General features: G+C 30.7%; 1 protein-coding gene across 1 annotated transcript in view; it reads right to left on the bottom strand.

The window, feature by feature from the left end:
• Positions 1–24,504, bottom strand: part of LOC145326154 (uncharacterized) — a 190,465-nt gene that overhangs the window by 94,547 nt on the left and 71,414 nt on the right. The gene's annotated exons all lie outside the window — the stretch shown is intronic.

The raw sequence follows: 24,504 nt of genomic DNA, 5'->3' as shown, positions 1-24,504 counted from the left end.
AACTTGACATTAACATTGTGCCTATTCTTTCCAGGGCTCATCATTTTGAAATAAGTAAATAAGGCAGACAAAAGGACGAACAGGTGCAAAATGTACAACAAAAGAAACTTGCTTTATTCCAATAAGGTAGCATCTAACAATAGAAGCTAAAAATCGTTTTCGCATATATCTAATCTATAAGTTTGTTACAGCTGCGCTGATTATAACATAATTGTATTTGTTGATTATACCCTATAGGTATAATGTTTAAAAAGAAATTGCAATTATATTGTAAAGCTTATGCTATTGTTATTTTACAAGCCTTGAATTTTTAAATTTCTCTTTAGCATAAAGATATCAGGAATTAGGAAAAGTATACTAAAATCTAATCTATCTATGTATATCAGCAGCGCTCGGCAGCTGCACGTCAGCCGCCTGTAAGCCTCAGGGCAATCAGGTCAGTCTCTTTTTTTTTAACTTTTCAAAGCATCAAGTGGATTACAATTTGAGGCTTAGTCGCGGCTGATACGCGGCTGCAGAGCCCTGCCCATAAATCATAAATTCTTCTTTACAAGTAAAAAAACCGTCAAGAACGTTTTTTGGGTAACCGTGATTTTCTCAGTTGCTACTAAAGATAACAGATAGGCATTTGTACTTCCATTTGTTAGGCTCCTAATTTTATTATAGTAAAGTGTTTGTATTTTTAAGTTTTGCTACCCTAAAGATGTCATATTTTTCGAAGTACTTTGATCAATAATTAACATTTAAGATGATTATTATTTTGATATTTTTGTTGTATTCCTAAAGTTGTAAGCATCACTGCAGAAACACCTTCCACGTATCCATTTCTGGGCCATTTCTCTGTTCAAAATTTTAATATTATACTTACTTTAAATTTGTTTTACATAATACAAATAAGATGCTGTAAAATAGAAATAATCGAAAGTTAAATAACTTGAAGTGACCATATTATGCTTCTTTTAATCAGCAGAAAATACTGTTGAAATCGATGTTTACATTCAAATAGGTATGTCTACCTTCCACACCCTATTCAATAAGCATGCCTAAGTCTACTTTATTTCATTTAATGTATCTATTAATCTATATTTTTTTTATCTTTTTTCGCTATCTATACAGTCTTCCATAAAGATAGGCCTATCATTATATTTGTAAACCTACTATGTTCTACCTCAAATTTTAAATCTTTTAACAGTTTATTTGAGGTAAATCAATAATACAGTTAATATTAAACACAATATGTTCATGTTACATTCAATTTAAATGGTTAATTTTCATGGTATGTAACAAAATGCAAAATGAAAACATCAAATAAAACAATAGATTGTTTTAAAGTAATATATAGTAATCTATCCTTTAAAAAAGTATAATTTTTAGATCTCGATATCAGCTAAAGCAATGATTTTTTTCATTTTTGGAAGCACCTAATGGGTCCAGGGATGGTTTTATGCTATTTTCTGTATACCTACTTAATTTGAAAAACAAAGCCCCCAGATGCTAATTTATCATAAAGTAATTTTATCAATAATGCTACCCCTTAGAAGAAATATTGGAAGTCGGTAGGTCGGTAAGTCAGGTGAACCTTTTGTGGTGTACGTAGGAGTAATGGGTCCGTGTGACAACCGTACTTAAACATACAATACTCATTTAAACACAACTCAATTTCAATTTTGATAAAGGATACATACACAGTCACACACACAAACAAACAAATGTAAGTAAACAAGGATGAAAACTTAGCTTTGAAGCGGAATATAGGATTAAAAATGAAAGGTCATGCAAATATGTCATGCTTATTTAAGTAAAAAATAAAATATCAATAGGAATTTAAGTAACAAGTCAAGCGAGGTATATCTATAAAAATAAGCTTACTATTTTCTATTGATAATCTAAAATCTGATGCTAATAAATCCTTTTATAGAGTAGCTTTGCTATTATCAAATACTTATATTTAAAGCGACATAATATATGTACAAAGATTGTCACAAAATTGCTTTACTAATGCTTTATTTGACTATAAATAATTATTTTAGTTTATGTTAGTTAATGTTAGGTTATACTAAACTTATAGAACAACGAACAAGAAAACGTTATCATAAAACTTTGGGGACTAGTTATTTAACAGTCAAATGTCCCCTCCCTACCTTCAACTGAAGTAACAATTCCATTATAAGAATAGTGTTAAACAGTAGATACAAGCTTTTGTTAAAATTGTTGGTCATAACGTTAATTTAAATATCAGACATATTAATTCTTGAGCAATATAAACCATTAGAATAATTACTAGATTGTCATGGGAAGGGGGTGTCAATACCTCTAAATAACCGGGAAATAGCCTCCCACCCATACCCGATAGACTAACAACCCCTATCTAAATTTCTGTGCACATTTTAGTAAAATTTTCATGTGTTTACTAAGATACAATAAACAGCCAAATATGAACATTGAATAGATTTAGAGATGATTCCTCTATTTAAGGAATCTGTACATTTGTATTTAATTCTTATTGTTGTAGAAATTTGTAAGGATTATTTATTTTACATGGATTGGGGGGAAAGTTAATGGACGATAAACTGATCCTGATGTAAGTAAACTTATGATTATAATATTGAAATTACTCATCTGTAGATTAAAATTATTGGCGGAAATGTATTGTTCATACCAAATAATCAAGATCTAATAAGTCCCTAAAGTTTTAAACCCGAACAAAATGAGGAAACTTTGGTTACCAGTATAAAGTGAGGACCAATGTATCCATCCTTTAGTTACCAAAAGATGGCAAATAATTTAGATACTTTACAAAAAGTTATTTCAAACTAGAAAAATTACTTCCATAAGTAGCGCAGCATTATACGAAATTTAGGGGGAAAAAGTAGCAGTGTACTGTTTAACTTATACATGAGGAGGAATTAGAGAGGAAGAGAGGATGAGAGCAACTGTACAGACGGACAAATCCCAATTTTAAGTAGTTGCTTAGCAGAGTGGGTAATTTAACAGAAGAGTATAAAGGTATTCAAGCCAACGTTCCTATAAATAAGTTCTCTCACTGGTTGGTTTATTTTTAAAAATCTTTATTGGATGGTTTCTAACTTTTTCACCTACAATTTTACTATAAAAAGTTTAATTTTTTTATGACCATTGGGAATGTATATTAATTTATCGTCCATTGTCTTATTCCTTAATTTGCCTGCTGTTAAGTGTGTATCTAGATTGAATAACAACCTAATTTCCGTATCAAATCAAAGTTAAGAATTTTTCTTTTATTTAAAGAGAAACTCCAAATTTTCTGCAATTTTAGTAACAAGTATTACATTTTTAATTTTTAGAAGTGTATTAAAAAATGTTATGCATTAAAATAGGTATTTTTTGTAGAAGTATTATAGTAGAGTTTCTGTGTTATCTAGCCTGTTTTAAGGATAGGAAAGACACAGTTAAAACCAAGAAAGGAAGGAACAATGGGTTTGTTATTATACTAGTCCATAAAAATTTTAATAACGTTTTCTTATTCGTTGGCTTAACAACTTTGAAGACTAATGAATTTTGATTGGTTGATTCATTTAGATGAGTGTCCAAACATTTCAACTACTAATTGTAATCTACAAAAGTTGGAATTTTGTGTGTCATCATTGGGGATTTATATCAATTTATCGGCCATTGTCTTATCCCTTTAGATCCCTGGTTAAAGATTGCGTAAGTCCTAGTTCTTAAAGACAATAAAAACAGCTATATGATTGTCTTTTTAACTATATGTTGTCGCTTCCTTACGGAAGGATATATTTAAAGCAGATCGTAAGAACAGAAAGAGGTACAAACATTCTTAAATTTAATCTTTCGAAGCCAGAATTAATGTATCCAAGGTGTAAAAGGCTAATATTTTGTCGATATAAGAGCGATATTTTAGTAAAAAGTGTTTCGACAAAGTAATACTATCCTATTGGTGATATTATAATAAGATTGATATGTTGTTGATACTATCACAGCCTACAATAATGAAATGCTTTTGAAATATTTACCCATCTCCAGGCATAAGAAAGAGTATTTCTTAAAAACGAATTAATAAACTTTCCAGTTTGGCTTCGAAATCAATCAATATCTGCTGAATAAGAGCGGGTTCAGATCCATAATGAAAAATTATGTATCGTATCGTATTACCGACAATTTTCAAAAGGTTAATCTTATCGTTTCTTATCCGCGTAAAGCTGTCTATAATTATCTTATTATACTACCCAAATTTTTCATAAGGGGTAATTTTGTTATCATCATTACGGATGTATAATGTATATCAATTCATCTTCAACTGTCTTATCCCTTAAGATCCCTGTCAGTCCTGATGGTTGTACTGTTTTGTATGTCAACTTTAGTTTGAAAAATCACATTTAAAAAGGAAGTATATCAAAAATGTAAGTTGAAACGTTCGTGACTTCTATATCAATAACTATACAAGGTTGATTCAATTATTATTTTTAAAGAGGCAAAGGCACTCTAAAATAAACATCTTTTAGTTGTAGGTCGGCAAGCCAGTTATTTCAATTATAATAAGAGGTGATTATTTTTTCCTAATGCTTTACCACTTCAGGGGGCCCTAAACCTGCGAGGCCTATACCTGCCGTGCCCTAATCCTAAGGGGCAACCGATTACCCAATAAAACCTAAACTAACCAAATACAAAACTACCATAATTTATTTTCAATTTATTACATGTTCCCCTGCCAATATATCCACGTATTCTATTTATATCCATTAATGTAGACTATTGGATGAATGTAATGGGACGAGTAATTATGAAAGTGACGTCCAACTCCTTACCAATTTCAAAAGAGATACCATAGAAAACTGGAGATTTATGGTCAGGTACTCAAGAGGCTAAAAATAAGAATCTTATGTATTAAAATTGAAAGAAAATTGGCTAAATTAATATACCTTAATCCATTAAAATACTAAATATTTAATACATTAACCATTACTTAAAATAACAACAGCAAACAATATAAAACGAAGAGGCTGAAGCTTAAAACCACATCCAAAATTTTTTTTAAAAATATAGCTAAATCATTTTTATTCTACATTTATAATATTCTATGACAGTCACCTCTAGACTTAAACAATATTTTGACTCATTTTCTATATTGCTATTATTCTATGAAAATCTTATGTAGACTTTGCAAATATAATTGAGTTTAATAAGTTAGATATTATCAACCTTTTTGAGAGGTGATATGAACGAGTCTGTAACCTAACCACATTATACAAAAGACATTAAATAATAAAATTTTAGTCAGGAACGTGATACTGAGAGGTTTTGGGGTAAGTTGGACCTTATAAAGCCGTATGTTATCTAAGACTTTCAGCCAAAGATTGTGTAACCAAAACCTGGCGTCCTGCTTGCTATCGAGTTTTTGAGAGGTCTAACTCTTTAAAGCATGTTTTGTCTAATGCTTTACAGATATAAGTGTAATATCTCTTTGCGGTATGCTATCACTAACGCAAAAGAGCCATTTTAATAGAACCGCAAAAAATAATTTTTTAATGCATTGCTCATCTAATATCTAATTTGGCTGCTTGTTATTAACGGTAATGTTAATTTACGCTGTCGTTATTTCTTCGGCTCTGATAGCACACCTGTCTTTGCAAATTTGGTGCGAAAATGTTCCAATTTTGCAAGAAACTTATTGCAGAAAATTAATCATATAGATTTCAGACTTGGGAAGTGTATATGAATTTTTCTTTTTATTCCAAAGTGAATCTATTCTATATATATCTTAGATTGGTTGTATGTATGCTGTAACTTAAAAACCACTTATTAAGATATTGGTCTATACCATACAGAGATAAGGTTTTAGGCTATTTTTGGGGGGTATTTCGATCTCCCTACCTAAACAAATAAATATCCCCCCTCCAGAACTAAACAAATTTAGATGACCTCTTTATGAAAAACTATTATTTCTATAATGAAAAAAATTAAATAAAAAGTGACTGCGTTTCTTTTGGCCATAATCATCTTATAAAATATTTGTGAATAAGGCGAGTAATGTTATCTAATATTGAGTGAAATATGGTATGCTTAGTTATATAAAGTATCAAACACTTATATTAATAAAATAAGTAGAATAGAGGGAGGAAGGGGACATTAGGCTGTTTATTATACTAGTACCCAAAGTTTTATTATTCTTTGAATTTTGATTGGTTGGTTAATTTAGTTGAGTGTCCAAACGTTTCAATCACTAATTGTAATCTACAGAAGGATTAATTTTGTGTATCAACATTGGGGATGTACATAAATTTAAAAGCCATTGTCTTATTCCTTTAGATTCCTGAGTAGAATAGAACATAGCTATTTAAAAAATAGCTTATTCTACCATATATTATTGATATGATTGTTGCTTTGGGAATTGTAGATTTGTCCTATTTATTTATTCTCAACCCAGCGTGAGGATTCCTGTACCAATTATGTACAATTGGTAATCAATCATGTTATATTTCCATTTTCTGTAACTCGATTTTTATTTGATATCACTGAAATAATTATATCTATAACGATAAGGCATTATGTTACGGAAAAAAGCATCTCTATAATCAAGTCTCAAAAAGAGTGTAAGTCAAGAATGAAATTATAGAGAAGCTGCTCACCAAGAAAAAAAGAATCAATGTTTATCAATCTTGGATTGAGTGCGAATCCGGTGTTTTCATATGTGCGTACAGTGCAATTTAAATTATCAAAATAGCAAATTACAGAAATTGTACTAAAATAACGAAAAAAGACAGGGAGAAATAAAGTTAGAGATAGGCTAATAAACAACATAATAATCCCCTAAATTGTTCTATAAAAACTTAATTTTTACCTTAACTATACATAATAAATAAAATGGTTTTATTAAATTTTGGATCATAGTCCATTTTCCATAATTAAAAGTATAATGCCACTTTTGGATTTTTACGTTTTTGCTTATTTTCAGTTAAGAAATTTTGGGTTGTTTTGTTGGCTAATAATCCGTGTCCCGGATTATCCGGAATCCGGAACCGGACACAGATCATTAACATTGAGATCAAACATCCGGCTACAAACCGGATAATTATTAGGAAAAATAGTTTGTTGAATAGGTAAAATAACACTCATAACTCAACCAATGATTTTACCTGTCGTGTTGTTAATGTATCAACATAAGACTATAATAATAATATTTGTATTAATAAACGTTTCAAACATGAAAGATACATAGTTTGTATAACACTAGTTGGAAGGTCAGGAAAATAGCCTTAAACCACCACAAGACATTTTAAAACTAACCTAAAGCAGCGTATAGTGCCTATAAAAAATGACGTTATTTTGGCCCACCATTGGTCAATTAATATGTATACTGCCTATCATTGGTCACTTGTATATGACGTCATTTTTATAGACACTATAAGCTGCTACGTAAACCAATATGGACAAGAAATTTCCGAGAGTTTTAGCTTCAAACAAACAGACAGTATTCCTGCTACTTTTAATCAAGGAATACTTTTTTTGAATTTGTGTGTGTATCCCTGTGAATAAAGGAAGCGATAATTATGGGAAAGAAAAATCAACATACATGTATTGTATACTTTTTTTTAGATAAACAAAATAGATTTTTTTCTGATGGGTAGCCTTCAAGGTTTATCAAAGCAGGTAGTTTTATAAAATGCATGGACGAAATTTATTTTTGTATCACATAGCAAAGAAATAGACGGCTTTATGTCTTCTTAATAGGAACCAATTACATTTTTGGCTCTATATTATCGCACAGTTAATTATGTTACTTGAATTTGAATAACCTATATTTGTAGTCTTTTTATTCTATTATAATATTGAAATAGTGTGCGCTATTGCGCGCAATATAATTATTTTACTTGAATCTAATCACCTTGATTTGCAAACTATAATATTGAACTGTTTGCGCAATTGCGCGCAGATATAATTATACTACTTGTATCACATAACTTTGATTTGCATAATCTATATTTGTAGTTTCCTTTTCATGTACCCAACACATTAGCTATCAAGGAGCTATAAGTCATAAGGTTGGAAAACTACGATGGTTTGTTGGCTATATCTGCCATATCAGTATTTTAATATTTTGGACATATTTGCATTTGGAGTCCTTTTATTGCTTTCAAACTTGATGGGTTATTTCGACTATATGTTATCTAATATAGTTTTTCCAACTAGTGTGATATGCACGATGAAACTTAAGGGGGTGAATAATATTTTAGGGGGGTATAGACAAACCCCTTCAGCACGCCCTAATTTCCAACCTTAAATATGATTATTCCTGATAAAATCATCTTTACAAATCACTCCATATATGTTTTTATTGTTGTAGGCGAAGCTTTTCTACATTCAACGTGTGTCCTTATGTACTTCCGTACTAACGGTTAGCTCTAATCTTAGCATTATTATTATACCTTTTTGTTGTAATTTTTAATTGCTATAGAACATAGGGAGATAGATGATCTTTAATCAATATCAGAAAAATTTTACAAATAGTAGCTTTTAAGTTTTGAAAGGAGAAAGTGTTTCAATTAAAAATGATTCATCTTTTTAATAAACTAGATATTTCAACGGACAAACAAAAAAAAGAGGATATATGCGGAATTTATAGCACCCATCACTTTTTTGAAACCAAAATGGTTTATTTACAGCCCAAGATTTTTACAACTGTTGGGTTACTCAACAATTTTATTGGGGTTTTGATCTCGCGCATTTTTAGGGATTTGGCATTTCAAAAAAAGCTTTTCCGCCAATAAAAAAAAATTTTGCGTTTAAATAGTAAATTTTAAAAGCTTAATTTTTCTTAGATAAACTTGCTTTTATTAAGGTTTTAAAAGAAAATTCTATGCATCTCATTATCAATTCTTCGGTATTTTTATGACAAATCTACATCGAAATTTTGAATATTTTCTGTGCTTTTATTCAATAAAACTTTTGTCACTGTCAAAATTTTCTTTTTGTCAGTATTCTGATAAGTAGAACTTCGCTTTAATGAAATTTGTTATCCTTGTTTAATTTTTATCCGTACCCAATCATAAAACATTAATAATGTCGTAATGCTTGAAAGGGTTGATGAAAAAAGGCGCGGTACTAATAATCAAGGATAAGACAATGGTCGATAAATTTATATAAACCCCCAATGAGGATACACAAAATTATTCCTTCTGAACATTATAATTAGTGGTTGAAACTTGTGATATTCAACTTAGTTTACTAATGAAAATTCCATAAAAGCCCTTAAGGTTAACAAATAAATAAGAAAACGTTATTTTAAGGCTTTGGGGACTAGTGTAATAAACGCCCATTGTCCCCATTTAAAGAAAAGCAGTAGTAATCTAAAACTATATGTCATTAATGGTTTAATCAAATATATCCATCAGTATTTAAAGGGCTGTTAATATCATAGAACTAATAAATAAAATGGGTAAAAACAAGGATAACAACATCCATTATTCGAAGCTCTACAAAGAACATTAATAGATAAAGCATGACAGCTCAGTAATATTAGAAACATTACATTAATTTTAAGCTTAGATGACTAAATAATTCAATTTAAACATAAGCTTTTAAATGGTCAGAACTGACATATTATCAACATGGCGTCAAAATAATGACAACAAGCGACAGTCTTATGTGTTTATAGAACAGCATAGAAGAGTAATATGTAGAAAACTTTTTTAAGTGTTGAAAAAAAAACAAAATCGAGAGGGTCCCTTTTTAATGATTTGTATGTATATATAAATACAATACACGTAGTGTGTTTAAAATTGCTATCATTAGGGGCGCGGCCATTATATAATGTTCAATTTCCGTCTTAAAGAAGCGGTATAAGGGATCCATATCGTTTTTTGTTAAGAAAGCTCATAGAATTGAGAATTTCTATTATACTTAGTCTGTCGTTCTATTACAATTGGGGGAATGTTTTGATTATTCTTCTAAAGAGGTGTTTTTTATTCATATTACTACTTTTTTATCGTTGTCCTTGTTTTCATAATGATTACTTTAATAAAAGTTGTGTTATGTAAGATCTCGCTAAAAGATAGACAAGGCATATTAAATTTCAGGCCAGGTTTAAGGCTATCTATTCAAATGATATCATTATCATTGACAATATTTTTAATTATGACTAAATTGCATGAAATAAGTGTTTTTGACATAACGATATTCTAATTATATTGTATAACAAAAAAAAGTAGTAAAACACATGTCTGTCTGTCCGTCTGTGTGTACCGCCTACAGCTAAGGCTAAGGCTCTCCTTTGTGTTAGGGTACCTCCAACCCCCGCCCCCCCCCCCCCCCCGAGATTTTTTAGATTGTAAATTATTCTTTATAATGCCTTTCCAAGTCTAAGTTTATTATCATTATAGAGAAAGGCTTAAAATAATAATTAGTTGCCTTTGGGGGATAGATTGATAATAAGTACTTCAAAAGAACCAATCCCTAATATATAGGCGTAGAAGGAGTGTAATAAACAATTTTTAATTAAAAAGCTTATCTAAGTTTAGGTTTTGTCCGTCCATATTTTAAAATCAGTTTATCCTTGTATAAAAGTTATAACAGGGTGTCTGTTGTTTAAGATTTTACTAACAGCATAACCGATATGGTAGTTTTTTTTACATAAAAGCTTTTTATAGGTTCATGTTGCAACTATTTGGGGGGAGTACACCTTAACCCTACCAAGAAACCTTCCGAAAAAAAATTAAATTGCCCATTGTAAAGAATTTTAAAAAAGAAAAATCCCCCCAAAAAATCTACAATGTGATGAATTACAGGTACATTGTCAGAAATGTTAAGTAATTTACCTAATCAATTACTCATTTTCTACATAAATCATTAGTATATTGAATGTCCTAATGATCCTAGCATGCTTTTGAGAGGTGTTCTTTCACCCTCTCACTGTGTTTCATATTGGCAAAAAGACACAATAGCAAATAGACAAAAGCCAGGGATCTAAAGGGATAAGACAATTTCCGATAAATTGATGTACATCCCCAATGACATTACACAAAATTTTCCCTTTTGTAGATAACAATTAGTGGTTGAAACGTTTGTACACTCAATATAATGAAAATCTCAATCAAAATTCAATAAAAGTCCCTAGAGACAATTATTAAAAAATGGTATTATAAAACTTTGGGGACTAGTGTAATAAACAACTGAATGTCCCCTCCCTCCCTGATAAAAGAAAATACGTGTTTACTGATGAGCATATAGTAAAGGTAAACAGGCAGTTTATGAGCTGTTGCTGTTTTATAGAAACCCTGACAAAATAATTTTGTCCATATTTACTAATTGTACATACATCATAAGGACATAATTTTAGTATAGGGGACATATATTCTAACTAGTGGCTGCGCCCTAGCATCTAGGAAAAGGAAGTATATAACCTTCATTTTTTAAAATAGAATAGACTATAACCAAAATGGAGAACTCAATTGATTTAGAGGGTTAAAGATATCATAACGAACAAGTAAAGAACTTTACTTTATATATTAGAATTTAACTTATGTGCAACCATCTCTTTCTCTCTCTCTCTCTGTTAAAATATTTGTTTTAAGAATACCTAACCCACTATTATGGCCATCATAAAAGGTAACAAACACGACATATTTGTTATCTTTAATGATACCAACTATTTAGGTGTTTATGCAAAACAGCTGGAAAATAAAAGAAGGATATGAGGTATATATAGAGACAAGAAAGTGAGATAATTAAAAGGCAGATTTTCATAAAATATAAGAAAAGATAGTATACATAATACAATCTTGTACAAAAAAAAATTCATATTATTCACATATTGTGACATTTCCCTAAAATTGCATCTGGACCAAAGCGAACAATTTAGAAGAAGAAAAACAGGGGGGGGGGTATTCAGTAGTCAATAAGTGTGTTTATATGGTAATAATCTATGCCATACCTGAAAAAGAATAAAAAGAAATTAATTTAGATACAACAATCTTGCTACAAAGTTGCTAAGCTTGTAATACAATAGCAACTTATTTAGATAAAGATTTACAAAAATTCTAAAAAAAAGTTGCTTTGCTTAATTGTCAAAGGATATGTACAAAAGTTTTTTAAAAATGTAATAAAAGATGGTTTTCAAATAATCGGGAGTAGCAATTACTCAATAATGCAGAGCTCACATCAATGCGCAAAAAATACTTATTCTAGAATCTAAGCGTGCATCATTTCTTTGCTATTTCAGATTATCTATAGAGCTTCTTGTACCGCATATTGCGATCTGCGGGCATAACATATGCGTTCAGCCGTTTGGCAGCTGGTAGTCTTTAAGAATATAGATTTTTCGATATGATCCATCCCAGGAACATTTTACCATGAACTGCACTAGATCCATTTTATCTTTTCCTGCATTTTTTCATTCTTTTTTTACAATTCCCTGGCTAACCCTTAGATCGTAAATGAATGAATGAAAAAAAGGGTTTATCTTAAAAGCCATCTTTTACAACACTTAAAAATGTATAAATACAAGGAGAATTCTGCCCATAGAAGCAAAGCACAGTTATCTTGTAGGCTACGTTTTGAAATAAATCTATTTATTTTAGAAATGTGTTAGTTGTTTTGGAATACTAAGTGATAAGACAAAGAACAATAACTGATGCCACCCCAAATTACGATAAACAAAACTACTCCTTTTGCAGATTAAAATTATTAATCTAAAAGTTTTTTAAAACAACCATAAACATTAGATAAAGTGTACAAAGTCTAAATTTCAACCAATGAAAGACAGTGCTCATAAAAATTGGGTAAAATTGTCGTCAATGTTAACTTATTGAGTTACTTGCAATTAAACGATTCTTTATCAAAAACATAGAAAACGCTGTCTCTTAAATATATATTAGAAATAAATTAAACAGATTTAAAAGTGAATGAAAAAGTTGGAAATAAACACAAACTTTATATGAATAGGGTAGACAAAATCTACAACAACAACAAAAACAAAGTTAGTGGTTACCAAATGATTTGTAGGCAGACAAGTAAATTGTAAGGTATCCGCACTTCTAACAACATTCATAAATCCAACTTTTAAATGTTTGTGTATATTTGTGTGTGTGTGTGTGTGTGGGATCTGTGTGTGTGTAAAGAATTTTAGTGATAATACATCTTATTAAAAAATGTTTATTTCGTATGCAATTTTTTTATCATGGAAAGAATACAAAGTAGTGGGTTACGTCGTATTTTCACCGTAGCTTTTCTCTTATTTCTAGCCCCTGAGGGGCTAATTTCCCAACACTGTGGGGAAATCATTAACATTTACCTAACCGAACCTAAAATAACCTACCAAAATCTACTGTGAAAATACGACGCAACCCGCCACTTCGTTTTCTTTCCATGCTATTTTTTTTTCAAATAACACATAACAAAGCAGATGAATAATCTAAATCATCAAGGATCTCATAAAAATCAGTCAGCGAGCAGCACACATAAACGCGCACAATAGACCGTTTTTAAAAACTGGTCATTAATTTGCACATATATGGTAAAATAATATTTTCTTCGATTTCCCTATCCCTTTCATGTATGTGTGTGTATCTAGTAAAAGCCACTTCCTTATGGTTAAATCCCCAATAATTTTACACTCTTCAATTATTATGAAGAGTTTCATGTGTTACTCATATGAAGATTTATCAAGATGTTTAAATTTTTGTTTGAAGTGATTTGACAATTTGTAATGCCATCCTGTTTTACTTTTATATCTTAGGTCCTTTTAAACAAGGATTCAATGATAGGATGAAATACAATAAGTTACTTCCCCTTCCCTTAATTAGACAAAAAAAATGCCTCCGTTAATTGTGAATTTTAAATGTAAAAATAGATTAACTATAACAATATTTTTTAGCTGTAGCGAATGATCTCACTAACCGCTGAAGCGATATGGTTCTAGATTCAGAAAAGAAATTTAAATTAAGGGGGGGGGGGCTCGCCGCTACCCCCCCCCCACCCCCCAAATAAAATAAAATATGCTTTCATTATTTTTTTTGAACACAAATTAAAGATACTGGTGGTCGACTTTTCCCCATCCCACCTTAAATGCCCCTAAGGACACCTAGGGGCGAAGCCGTTAGTGTATTTGACAGTACTGAACAAATAATTTTCCTCTTTTCAAAAATAACAGAAAATAACAAAAGTAATTGTATTTTTTTTGCAAACTTATTTATGTTTTTTTTTATTGATCAAGGTTACTTGTGTGAAAATGTATTTTTATTTTATATCTCATTGTTTAAAGTTTACTTTAAATATTATTTTTATTAGCATATTAAATATAAATATATAAATTGCAATAATGATTTGGATAAGCTTTTCAGGAGAGCATCGTTCTCATTTTATCCATAGACGTTCAAGGGGGGTGGGGGTAAAGGGGTGTTTACCCCAATCAAACTTTGAACCCCTTATTTTACCCCCCTCAAAATTGAAGAAAAAAAATACATAAGATTACTTCCACCCCCCCCCCCCTAAAAAAATATTTATATTACTCCTTTGCAAAAACAAAAACTTAATTTAAAACTTAAATGTCAATGTAGTTATTTATCATTGTATCTTTTAAACTTGTGTACACTCACGGACAACTTGGTTCCTGTCGCCGAGTGACTAAGATAAAGTTTCGAATATCTAAATATTCATAGTTTTATTATAACAGATAGATTTAAAATAGAGTAATAATTTTAAATTCTAATTTTGTCTTAAATCGTCTGTTAAAATGGATGTAGAATATACGTGGATGATATAACAGGAGAAAAATTGTCGTCAAGTTAGGTTGCAATTTCAACCCGAATTTATTGGTCGGGTTCAGTTTTTTCTAGAACATGTAAATCTGGTGCAAGATCCAAGTAATTATACGTCCATTTCTTTATTCGTCTTTTTAATGCCATTCCCTTCTTTATTATTAGAAATTAAGAATTTACCATCATAAATAAATTACTTGATAAAAGTCATATTTAAGATATTAATCCTTTTTGTGTGTCTTTTTTTTGTCTACTTGGCATTGGAAGAAGCTCCCAGTGATCTAAAGGGATAAGACAATGGCCTATGAATTTTATATCCCAAATGATAAAATACAGAATTACACCTTCTGTAGATTAGAATTATTGAAACTAAAATCAATGATCCAACTAATAAAGTCCTCAAAGTTGTTAAGCCAATGGAGATGAAAACAAATTACAAACTTTGGGACAAGTGTAATAAACAGACCGTTGTCTTCTCTCTCTCTCTCTCTCTCTCTATCTGAAAAGCACCTTCCCTCTTTCTAGATTAAAAATCTATTTTTAACGTCAATTGTATAAAACGGGTCATATCGTTAGTTGACCTTTTCTTATGACTATGCACTATCCTGCCAAAAACATTTAGGGAGGGAGAGGATATTGGACTGTAAATTATCCTGGTTTTATGAATGTGTTCTCTCATTCGTTGGCTTAACAAACCTGGGGTACTTTTTTTATTGGCTCGTTCAAACTAGCAGTGTTAAATTTTTTAACCAATATTTTTATCTACAGAAGGAGAAATAATTTCTATCATTGGGTATGTAAATCAAATCATCGTCTATTGTCTTATCCCTTAAGATCTCTGCAAAACAGACATACAGACAAAGGCAGTCTGACATACAGACAATCATATTTACTTAAAGTATAATGTTTTACAGATAAAGTTTCACTTAAAGCATAAAAAAAATTTCATTCAAATTTTAAATTCATTGAGAAAATATTTAGGTTTAAAGTTTTTATTAAACCGAGGTTAAAAAAATAGATTTTTTTCAATAATTACTCAACAGAATTTTAAAAGTAAGGTGTCAAATTAAAGATCTTACTATTTTTGTTCATACTGGCCATTTTCTTCTTTTATTTTGTTGCGTTTTAGTACCTTAAAACCGACTTAATTATTTTTCTAAAAAACTTAAATTACTTAAAAAATAAGAGGTCTACAAAAAAACCGATTACATATCTGAATTCTATGAAAAATTTTACATCTACTACTTACTAAAAGCACCGGCTAGCTATCTTAAATAAAAAGCCAAAAAGTTAATACACCTTCTTTTAAAAATAAGGAAAAAAAGTGAAATAATTAGAAATCAAAATCTTTCTACTAACTACCAAAAGTAAGACCGACAGACAGTGTTATGAAAAATATCTTCGCAGCTCATATTTTTTCCTTTTTTGTTGAAAAGTGTACATTTATCCTTTTCTTTATAGCTGCCAAAACCTCACCCTTTTAAAACCATATATATACATATTTTACCCTTATTCACAAATGGGATAGGGAGATGTAGGAAAATATTTAGTGTTTAGATTTTTGATTTTAACTTGTGAAAGATTTTCACAAATTGAGTGGTTATAGCCCCACAGGGTTTAAGATCCTAAACAGAGCAAACTCGCGGCATTAGCATATTGGTAACGTGTCTACTTGCTGTCAGGGAGGTTTCGAGTTCGAGTCTGGACAACAGCGCACCATACTAGAGACGTTAAAAATGCTACTACTACTATGTTAGGCGCGTGACGTCAATATTAATCATCGAGGGAATATATTGGCCCGTAAACATGCGTAACTCAATAGAACAGTAAATCAAAGGTTTGTTTGTCCATTGGGGTAACCCAATACCCAACGGGCGAATAGACGATATACACTACATCGGATTATGTTAAAGGTGCGTAAAGAGAACTCTCCCCAAGAGATAATTATAAATGTAGCATCAAATGTGAAAGGCAGGCTTTGGCTGATATACTAGATTTGACTGATTTTAGGGATAATATTCAATAAAATTTTTGGGAAGAGGTTTTATTGTAGCTACTAAAGAAAGAAACTAGTTGTTAATGTTTGCTGGGAAGATTCTTTTTTACTCCATGGCCTTGTCCCTCTATGACTTATTTCCCTTTAATCTTAACTAATCAACTATATTTTTTTTCAGTAAACTTATCCATGATTACGAGATTTGCCAAAACTACACCCCACCAAATTTAGAGCCATAAGAAACATAATTCTATCAACCCTTTATCAAATTTTATTGACACAGACTGAGAAGCCATTTTTTTGCTATGATCTATATATTTATTATTTGATGTTTTTTATTATTTGTATTTTCTATCAAAATAAAATAAAAACATTACAAAATGTCAGCCATTACCTCTTTTAAAATAATTTTACAAAGCATTTAAAACTAAATTTCTACAGAATGCTAACATTTTTAAATAGTTATTTCCACATCGGGGCCAACAAAACTGGATTTAATTTAATTTTTGGTGAAAATAATTTTTTATTGTAATAAGCATAGTTTTTAGTATGGCTTGGAACCGGTTTTTAATCCGATTAATATCAGCTGGATGAGAACCGGTTAACAGCAATACTGAAACATTATGCATAGCATTGTATTACAGACAATTTTCCACGAATATAAAAATGAATAAATTTAATATCAAGGCCCAGGCTAACAGAAAACACGCAATAATATTACTAATAACGTTAATCATCCTTGTCAAGCCTCAAAATTGACATTTGTAAATTGTACAACTATAAGAAGTGTTATTTATTTTTCTCCTCAATAACAATTTATATCTTGTCTATGATCACAGATAAATATGTCAGTGTGCTTTAACCTCTGCACATGTATCATATTAGCAAATATTCAGAAGGACATATTAGTTATTACAACAACTCATTCTTCCGATTGTCGATATATTATTACTTGCACCAGATTTTCATGAACTCCAATAATGTGACACTTGCAGCTGGCTAAACTAACGATACCACCATCCTCTCCCCTACTGAATGAACGATAAACGAACTGACCAATATGAGGACCATTGTAGCAATGGAAATTGACTAATTTCCCCTGTCAATATATATGCTATTAGGTGAAGAATAGGGGAAAAGCTAAAGTGTTCTGTTGTAAAAATATGCGGTTTTGAAGATTGGATCATTTAACGGAAATGATTAAACACCTATTTTGACTTTGAAACTTTAACAAAGTGTTACATAACACTTCTAGAAATCATAATTAGCACTTATTATTGCAATTATTTTAACGACTGAAAAATAGGTTCTGATTGAAAACGGAGAAACAAGGATGACAACATCCATAAATGTGAAGCTTAAAAACCAGAAATTCAAAAAACAAACAATAATAAAGTATTTCGAATCTTGAACAAAAATTCTTCAAATTAAATCCTATAAAAACTCAAGTACAAGATGCCTATTATGGATATACTGACTGGATTATAGAGCTGATTCGCTTACAATAAGAGTATACATATTACACAATCCTCCTTAAAATCAAAATTCTTAAGATCAAGTGAATAATTATAATATGATTATATAAACAATGGGTGGGGTAATATTTTGAAACATTATTTCTAACGCCTGATAAATGGCAAAAAAATCTGCCGTGTAACCATATAAAGCCATTTAAAAGATCTTACTGGACATACATAAAATCAACTTAATAAAAACTACTTTATAATAAAGGAAAAATATTATTTTGATGGTTAAAAAAAAAATTCTCAGTTGGTTGTAAATAAATCAACGACACATACCAAACATGGAACTTATAAATTGCGAACTCTATTTATCCAAATCTAGAAATAACAAGGGATTGTGGGATAAGACAATGGACGATAAATAATTTCCCCCCATAATCCTATGTGAGAAATCAAACCTTTGGTTTATAAATGATAAGTTTTTTAAGGAACATAAAACATAAAAGAGATAGAGACGGGAACAAGAAAGAAAGAGAGAGAGATAGAGAGTAAAAGAAAGAAAGAGAGAGAGATAGAGAGTAAAAGAAAGAAAGAGAGAGAGATAGAGAAAGAAAAATTGAGCCAGAAAGTAAGAGAGTATGATATAAATAGGAAAAGAAAAAAAAGAGAGAGAGGGAGAGAGAGAGAGAAGGAGAGAGAGAGAGAGAGAGAGAGTGAGAGAAAGAAAGAGAAAAAAGATAGAAAGAATAAGAGGAGATCAAATTAAACTGGAAAGAGAAATAGAGAATATAAAAGAAAGAAGAAAAAGAGAGAGTGAGTGAGAAAATGAAAAGAGAAATCCCAAACGCCAAAATTATGTGGTATTCTGATTTAATAAGTTTTATAATAAACAGCGACAATTCAAAACATGATGACCAATACAACGACTTTGTCTGTATATTTTGTAAACTAAAAATAACCCAAATTTTATCAAAGTAACCACTACGTAGATAAAATAAAAATGTATCATTCTCTAATAGCCCTTTTCAAGCCTAAAGAAACTCATCGACAGGATAATTACTTTTTTTGTGGGTCATCTATATGTAATTAAATAAAAGTGGCCATCGCTGACACAATATCGACTTTATTATTGTCAGGGGCTGTAACTCAATTTGAAATTGCAGAAAATATAATAATTTGTTGGCGTATAGTTAGCTTTAAAAGTTTTATGTAACTGAAGGGAAGTGGGTAAGAAGAGGGAGAAATAAGGGAAGAGAGTTGTGTGGAAAATATCACTTAGAATTGCTCTTGAGAATTCTGTATTAATGTAAAACTAAGTAAAATTTTGACATGTTCAGGAAAAGTAATGTACAATATATTAGCACTAATAATTGTTCATTTTTAAATTTGATTGAAAGGGTAAGAAATATATAAAGGTAAGAGTGAATTCAAAATTCCATAGTTTTAGGGTTAAAACGAAATAATACTTAATAGAAATATTAATTTGAAAAGCTAAGTGAGAATTATTTTTGATAAATGCGAGGATGGAAGGGAACATTAGAATTTATCCCATAAACACCTTTTCTCATTAATTAGATAAAAAAATCTTGCATGAAATCTTGATTGGATCGTCCAAACGAGCAGTATCCAACCAATTATTTTTATCTACAGAAAGGGTAACATTCTCGTGATTGGGGATGTACACGAATTTATTATTCGTTGTCTTATCCCTTTAGGTAGCCGATTCTGCTGTTAAAAATAGTCAGAAACTAACATAAGTACATTCAATAATGTAATTTGTTAATACAGAATTTTTTTTTCATTGCTAATTATTTTAGTTCTTAAGCTTACCTAAAATAAAATGAATATGTTAATAGCATTTAAACTTAGAAATGGTTGTAGTCATAATGTAATTTCATGCAGCGATCTAAAGATATAAGAAAATGACCGATAACTTGATGTACATCATCAATGATGATACACCAATTTTCCCTTCTGTAGATTTTGATAGCTGTTGAAACGTTGGTGGACACTAAACTAAATGAACTAATTTATCAAAATTCAATAAAAAGTGCCCAAGGTTGTTGAACGGACAATAAACAGCCCAATGTACCTCACTACTTGTGTTTCATAGCATAAAAAGTCGACTATCTAGCCTAACCCTAATTACGCATTGTTAACCCTTAAACTTAAACGAACACCTTTATTCCATTTCTGAAAATACCTCAATAAAACAATATCACAATACGTTAGAAGGCTACTTTTCAATGAAACAATATTGTAATACTAGAAAATAGATATCTGTAGAAATCTAACAGTGTGCCTTTCCTATCGCACATTTAACAACTCATTAAATCATTAAAAGCTCATAACCATTGCAAGACGTGTTGGGAGGGGACATTGGGCTGTTTATCAAACTAGTCCCCAAAATATTATAATAACTTTTTATTATTTATTAGTTTAACAAACTTGGGGACTTTTTGATTGGTTGGTCCATTTAGTTGAGTGTCCAAACATTTCAATAACTAATTGTAATTTATAGAAGGGATAATTTTGTGTATAATCATTGTGGATGTATATCAATTTATCGACCATTGTATTGGATCCAAGATTGCAACAACTAAATTCTTTTAGACTTCACTTTTGTTATTTTACTTTTTTTGCGAATATGAAACACTATGCGGATTTGAACACACGTCCTACTCTTAATATGGAGGGTTATGTTTATAGAAATGGTAACAACCATACAAAAACACAGTTTTTCCAAAGCAGTCAAATTATAGATACACCAAATTACCCATTGTGTAGATTAGAATTAATGGTTGAAACTTTTGGACACTCAAATTAATTATCCAATCAAACTTCTATAACAGTCCCAAAGTTGTTAAGTCAACGAATAAGAAAACGCTATTACAAAACTTCTGGGAACAATGTATTGAAGAGCCTAATTTCCCCTCCGTCCCTGCCTGCACTAGATCGCAATATTCAAAGAATAGTAAAGTAAACTACAGTAAAATTAAAGAAAATAATTAAAAGATTATGTGATAATAACTTAGAAGTTGATAATATTTGCTATGGGTTAATATTGTCTTATTGTAAGAACATATATTAAGCATATACATTGAAATGATTAACATGTAACGAATTGACACTTCTATGGGTTATATATCCATATACATTTATCCTATGTAAATGAGAAAGGGTGTCTGTCTCTTAAAATCTTGATAACTGCTACAAATGCAATTTTTAAATGGTTAAGAGGGAGAAAGGGGGAGTGAGAGAGAAAGAGAAAGAGAGAGAGAGAGAGAGAGAGAGAGAGAGAGAGAGAGAGAGATTAAGAGAGAGAAAGAAAGTGAAAGAAAGTGAAAGAGAGAGGGAGAGAGAGGGAGACAGAGAGAGAGACAGAGAGAGACAGAGAGAGAGACAGAGAGAGAGAGAGAGAGAGATAGAGAGAGACAGAGAGAGAGAGACAGACAGACAGACAGATAAAAAGAAATAAGAGGGAGAGAGATGTGATTTTTCTTTTTATCAAAATGATAATATTATTTTTTCAATAAGACCTGAAAAATCCTAATGTAGGTTTGACAGCAAACTTTTTGTTCAACATTATTACAAGGAAAATATAATTCCTAAGTAGCAATACTATAAATCACAGATATTTATTACATAACTTTTATAGGTATGTCTGTTTATGAGATTGTAAGTATATGTAACGAAATATCTCGCTAACTGCTGAACCTATTTGTTTCTCCTTCACAGTGATACTTCATATAGGTGCAAAGAAGGTTTATATATTTTCGGGGAGGATATCTCCAGCATCCATAGAAAAATCGTTCTCCTAAAAAACACTTACATCCCAAAAAAAAGGAGAGTCCAACCTAGAAATTATAGAGAAGCTACGTTACTTACTAAAAGGGAAAAGCTTAAATTGTGAAACATTGTGAAAGAATCAGAAAATGTCTTTTCCCTAAAAAAAATATTATTCTAAGTAAAAGTCAGGGAGCTAGAGAACATGGTTCTCTCATTCGTTGGGTTGATTTGTTAGCCCCGAGGGGCCGAAGGCCAGGGTTAACCAAATAATATTATTTTTTATCATTCTTATGTTAATATAAGTGAAAAATTTCAGTGATACATATGCGATGCATGATTTTTCAGTATAGCTTAGAACCGGTTCTAATCCAGCGGATATTATTAATCGGTAACCATACCAGTAAAATTTATTTTTTTACCTACCAAATTTCACAAATATCCACAGATGGAAAAACTTTCAGACTTAAGCCTAAGTAACAGGAATAATCTTAGAAAGGGGATAACAAGAAAATTAGAATCCAAAAGTGCGAAACTTGGAGAGTTTATAGTTTTTGAATGGATATAGAATAAAGGATACAGAAAAAAATTGTCGCCAATATAGGTTGCTAATATGGAACACATTAATCGGTAAATTCGTTCATTAAGTATAAGGGTTGGGGATAAGGTACAGAGGGTGGATGAAGGGTATCGTTCTGTTTGCCCGCTGCAAAATTCGCTACATTAGAGAACATGAAAAAATGAAGACAAAAAATGAGTCAAAGAAAGCTTCTGACATTTAACACACATAAAAACCAAGAAATTTTTTTTTCTTTAAAAATAGGATTTAGAATAGAGCTTTGAAAGTACAAAATCTTTTTCTCTAAGAACCAATATGTTTCAATTTTCAAAGAAAAAAGTATAATTATATCCAAAAGCCAAGCAATTTATGTAAAAGGATTTCAATAGCAGAATTTTACATTTATAAGGAATTCTGTCAGACGGACAGACAAACGAACAGACTCAATTTTTCGGGTTACAGCGCTACTTGAAATTAAAAGAAATATGTACAGCTATAAGATGTCAAAAATTACGGAAAATGTTATGTATATGTCAGGGAGGAAGGGAGGGAATATTGGGCTGTAAATTATAGTAGTGGTCATGTTTTTAAATTTCAGGTACTTTCATCTCATTTATTTGGTTGGTTTAAACCTCCAGTGTCAAAAACTTAAACTTTTAGAAGGGTTTAATTTTGTTTATCGTGATTAAACATCTACATCACTTTTCGTTCATTGTCTTATCCCTTATTATCCCTGTGTATGTTTAAAATATTAAACGTTAAGTTTTGACGTAATGCATAAAATGTAAGTTCTAGTAAATATGATCCTGAGTTACATTTTACTTGCATAATACACCGCGGGGGATGTACAAGGATTCAATTAAACAAAGACAATTATGTCTAAAAATTACGGAGTTTGGGGGACATTGGACTGTAAATTATATTGGTATCTAAAGATCTTAACCATTAACAGTCGGGCCCCTTGCCGCTCCTTAATTATTCGAACGCCCCCCCCCCCCCCCCTATATTATCTCAGTCCCTATTTTTGCGCAACGGCGTCGGATCTTTATGAAATTTTAATACGTTATGTAAACATGTAAGAAAAGCTTAAGTTTAAAATTTGACGTCTCTAAGTAAAAAATTGCGGCCACAGGAGCCTTTTAAAGATTTCTGGAGACCTGGAGGATCAGGACCTGCAGGATCATACCTGGAACCTAAAATTGACTTGAACACCTGTATTTCATATAAGGATGTACTACTATTTAGTATTTTAGTATTTTGGTAAGATAAAATGCTTTGTTTTAGTCAAAAAAATATTTTTGCTCTTTACCTGGATCACCCTGCCAGGTTTGCTGGCATCCTGTGCCCGCCAGGATATGGAGATATTCAAAAAATTCCAACTTTCAGTTATGTGTCATACCCATACTTAAAAAGTCACGCAGTTTGGGCTCTTTATCTTTCACACACAGAAAATGAGATAGAAAAAACCGGAGGGCTAATGGATGATAAATTATTTATTATACATCCTCTATGATAATAATAGTATCACCCCTAGGTAAATCAATATCATTGGTTGAAAAGGTTGGACACTAATGTTTTGGAATGTTTAATATAAGTACCAAACGTTTCGGAGCCAACAAAAATGATATTGCAACTAAAAAAAACTTTGGGTACCAGTGTAATTTACAATCAAATATCCTGTTCTCTCTTACGGGTACCAAAAGTTTATAAATTTGGCTTAAACACATTGGGTACTTTATTTTATAGTTTGATCAAACTAGCAGTGTCCAAAGTTTTCAATCTACAGATGAAGTCATTTTGTTTTTAATCATTGGGGATGTATATCATTATATCGTCCATTGTCTTTTCACTTAAGATCCCTGTTTTGAAATGTAAGTCTCTCTCCTTGATATTAACTATTAAATATGAGTTAAACTATAATTATTGCCCTACTCTTTTCCCTCTTCCCAGATT

The sequence above is a fragment of the Acartia tonsa genome, chromosome 8 (genome assembly GCF_053477335.1).
Source record: "Acartia tonsa isolate MP-2025a chromosome 8, ASM5347733v1, whole genome shotgun sequence".
In the NCBI taxonomy this organism is placed as follows: Eukaryota; Metazoa; Arthropoda; class Copepoda; order Calanoida; family Acartiidae; genus Acartia; species Acartia tonsa.
This window is presented reverse-complemented; position numbering and strand designations above follow the sequence as displayed.